General features: G+C 41.5%; 1 pseudogene; it reads left to right on the top strand.

Moving 5' to 3' along the window:
- Nucleotides 1–3,454: 3,454 nt before the first annotated feature.
- LOC146395713 (U6 spliceosomal RNA) lies at nt 3,455–3,544 on the top strand (annotated as a pseudogene).
- Nucleotides 3,545–4,135: the final 591 nt, after the last annotated feature.

Below are 4,135 nucleotides of genomic sequence, written 5' to 3'. Positions count from 1 at the left end.
GGGATCCAGCTGTTTGGCACTGGGCGGAACTATATCTAGTCACTTACGATGGAGCATGATAATGTGAGAAAGAAGAATGTACACATGTGTGTGTGACTGGGTCACATTGCTGTGCAGTAGAAAATTGACAGAACAGTGTCAACCAGCTATAACGGAAAAAAATAAAAATCATTATTTAAAAAACTAGACTGAAACCAGAATCATTTCATAGTGAGAGAAAGAAAGAGGGCATGAGACAAAGAGAAAAGGAAACAGAGAAAATTAAGAAAGGAGGAAGAGAGAGGGGGAGGGAATTTCTGCTAATGCTACTTTAATTCCAGTTAAAGAATGTCCTTTTCTTGAAAGTTTTAAGGATGAATTAGGTCCCTACGACACAGTGCTGTAAGCCAGATGTTATTCTCTCCAAAAAGAGTATGCTGGTAGGCAATCTTTCTTCTAACAATTTCAATTTGTTTTATAGGACAGATATGACGAATACTCAAATTTCTAGTTTAGTTCTCAGTCTTGAATTTATTGACACATTCTAAATTGTGCTAAAGTAGGACCTAGTTTCCCTTTCCCCTGGCTTTTATTAAAGAATAGTTCTCAATCACCCACCTGAGTTACAGGGAAGGACTGAGATGAAGGCTGGATGGTGGTCTACTTAGAAAAATGCATTAAAAACGGTTTGGGGTGTCCTGAGAGGATGGGAATGATAAAGAAAACCCCTGATTGGAAGATTGTAGGACTAGAGAAATAAAAGACATTTGCTCAGGAATATAGAGATTCCTTTATTTGTTTTCTCTGATTTTCAAACCCACTGTGTATATTAAGGTTTGCCTTGGAGACCCTTAACCTGTCAAGGTTATAAATGAGTATTGAGTTTGCCTATGAACTATCCAGTGCTGATGGGCTTGTCTGAATAACTACCTGGATTTGGAATTGTGGAATAGCATCCGACTGAAAAGGGGTCCTTCCCCAGTCGCCAGCCCCTGAGCACACAGGGCCCATGTCCATCTGCTCTGATCTGGGCAGCACACCCTGGGCGGGGGATGCTCTCTTCCGTGTGCAGGCAGAGCAAGCAGCATCGTTTGGGTTCTGCCTGGCATCCCCAACAGCTCCTGTAATTTGATGCATCATCACATTAAGTCATGCTGAAGGATCCAGAACACCAAATGACACTCATGTGGCACAGGGATGGAGTGTCAAAAGGCAGCTTCCTCTCCTCCCAGGGTCCTAGCTTGCTAGTAAGTCAGACGAGTCAGGAGAGTGTTTCATGTCGCTTCCTCGCTTTGGCCCATCTTTTCCTCTTTGTCACAACGCAGGATCTTCCTGTCGTGTTTGAAAGCTTGACATACCTTTAGCATATCCCATGATTACTGATGCTCCCACATTAATCATGTCTGTATCTCTGTTTATCTCTGTGTCTGTAGCCGTATTTGTATTTGTATCTGCATCCTCGACCGCGCCTATCTACCCAGCTGTGCTAATTGTACTGAGTCGCATGAATCCATCTTCAGTGCACATATTCAGGAGATCTTATAATAACCTTGAAAGAAAATCACCTGCCAGAAACGCAGAGGAAAAAAAAATATATGGGACACACGTCACATTCTTATGGTAACCTTCACTGGTAAAATACGGCCAAAATTTCCTCCACCTCCCATTCTTTCAAAGGGGACACCTTCCCCGCTTGACACGGTCTGCCATCAGCGCCTGTTCTCACTTTTCTGTATCTCAGATTCTCTTTATACCCCATTGTTATCGGTGTGTTGAAATCCTGTGTATAAGTCCATTTAAATCAAAATGGAGCAGGCTTGCTGGTATCTGCATTGCGTGAAATTACAAGCAGGTGAAAGTTGAGCAATTAATACTTCTATTTTTCTCAGTGGTGGTACGAGTAGTGCCAATTTAATGCTGTTTAAGCTTATTATCTAATTGCATGCTTGTGCCGGCTTCAGAGACGGCATGACACGAGGCCGCCTTGCACGCTGTTCGCTCCGCAGTAGAATATTCAATTATTTGTTCTGACTCATGTAATTCCCTGTATTCCAAGCTTGTTAATGTCATTACAGAGCTGAAATAAAGTGATTACTCTTAATGAGTATTTATCCGATAGGTAATGCAATTCCTGCACCCTCGAGCTGACAGTGGCCGGTTGTGGATTTTGCGCCTTCGCCCTCCCCTCCCCCGCTCCCCAACTCCAAAGACGCCCCATCCCTGTCTCTCGACTTTCCTGTCAGGGAGGCAACATCGCATTGCGGTGTTCTGTGAAATACTGTCAGATGATGGGGAAAAAATAAAAATCTTAAAAAAAAAAAAAAACGGGAAAAGGAAGCATCGCAACGTCCCCCGGCAGAGCTCCAGCTAATGACCACTGCTTCCACTTGCTGGCAGTGATGACAGCTTGCGCTAAGTGATAATGGCATGCCTGCTGGTGAGTTTGCCCGCTTATGTTATTTCTCTTGACATGGTTCTGGGGAAGGCCTAATTTTTTTGACATTTGACCATGCAAATTTGAGTCCTGATACATTATTCTGCATTTACATCCTCCCAGTGTTGCTGTTGAAAATGTGTTACAAGCTCCAGGAGCTCAGCTAATAAAGGCCACCGAATGAAAGGAAGTTAAATATGAATGCGAGCGGAGCCCTAATGAAGGCCTGGCGTGTACGTCGCAGAAATGACCTTCTCGAGACGGGCGAGTGGAAAATCCCTCTTCAAGCAAATGGTGAGGAATGTAACACTCACTCTTCCTGCTGGAGTATTTTCAAAGATTTTTAAGTACGGACCAATGCAGAGAAGAAAGACCCCCTTCGATTTTGCATGGGAGTTGCTTCCACTCCGCCGAGGGGTTCATACAGTGTTAACCACGTTCGAGGCAGGTTTGCCTCTCACAGTCTGAAATTCGCGATTCTGCAGGAAGCTTCCTGACTGCCCAAGTCGGTTATGTGCAGCCCCCACGTTCACTAAGCCCCTCCACGTCATCAAGTCCCACACCTGTCAGAGCTAAGAAAACCCTTCCTTCCGTGGTTTTCTGTAGATTGGCAAGCAGATCGACCTTCAGTCTGTATTTTTCTTTGCCCCAGACCCATTCGTAACTGACAATAAAAATGAGGAAAATTGTTAAAATTGTCAATAGCAATTCTGTTCAATTGACATAAGAACTAGTAAAAATAAACACCTAATCCTAGCAATAAAAGTATTCAGATAGCAAATGTACAACTTTGATAATGGGTATTTCACTAAAATGCCTTTCTACCATGTCACCTAAAAGAAAAAATTCATTGCTTCTGCATCATCATCCACCTTTATATTTTTATTTAGGAAGAGTTCAGTTCCCTGAATTGGAATTTCTTCATACATTTTGAAATGTGTTTTTGTACATCGGCTCTCGTGTGGTTAAATATGTTAAAATATATCAGCTACTTAGAGCAATAACTAAGCTTCAGGTCTGATAAGCATTAAGGAAATTTCAGTGCTCTTTTCACATTTGCTAAAACTGGAACTATACAGAGAAGATTAGTACAAAGATGACACGCAAATGCATGACGTGGTCCGTATTTTTTGTAACAAAAAAGAAGCAGACTCACAGATACAGAGAGCAAACTGGTGGTTCCTAGGGGAGAGAGAAAAGAGATGGGGCAAGATAGAACAGGGAATTCGAATGGACAAACTATTATATATAAAATAATGCTGTAAGCCTGTAACTTATTAATAGTGTCAGCAACGGAACTTAAATTTTAAAAAAGTAAAAAGAAGAATATTCCAGAAAACTCTTTGTGATTACTGAATAGCCATCATTTTTGTCTTTTTCTCCCTTCTTCTTTCCCGCCCTTTCACCCATATGTTCCCCTCGTCCTTTTTTCCTTTCTTTCTCTCATCCTTTCTTTGATTTCTGAGCACCTGCTGTATTTTAAGTACCCACTCTATCTATCTATCTATCAATGGATTGATCGATTGATCTATCTATCTCCATCATAAGATTGGTGCCAAGGTGTTTCTTAAAATAAATAAAACAGTAAGCTGGACTCTCTGATAATAAGAATCTTAAAATGGGAAGGCGTTATTAGGCAAATATAGTAAGATGCTAGGAATACTTGGCTTTTCTAGAAATATTCTTATTACCAAGAGGTTAAGTCACCTATTTCAGAGCAAA

The sequence above is a fragment of the Sus scrofa genome, chromosome 16 (assembly GCF_054392235.1).
Source record: "Sus scrofa isolate SSC_HxYL_T2T_F1_AM1 chromosome 16, Sscrofa_HxYL_maternal_Yorkshire_Landrace_v2.0, whole genome shotgun sequence".
NCBI lineage: Eukaryota > Metazoa > Chordata > Mammalia > Artiodactyla > Suidae > Sus > Sus scrofa.
The sequence above is the reverse complement of the archived record's forward strand: the minus strand, read 5'-3'. Positions and strand labels throughout refer to the sequence as shown.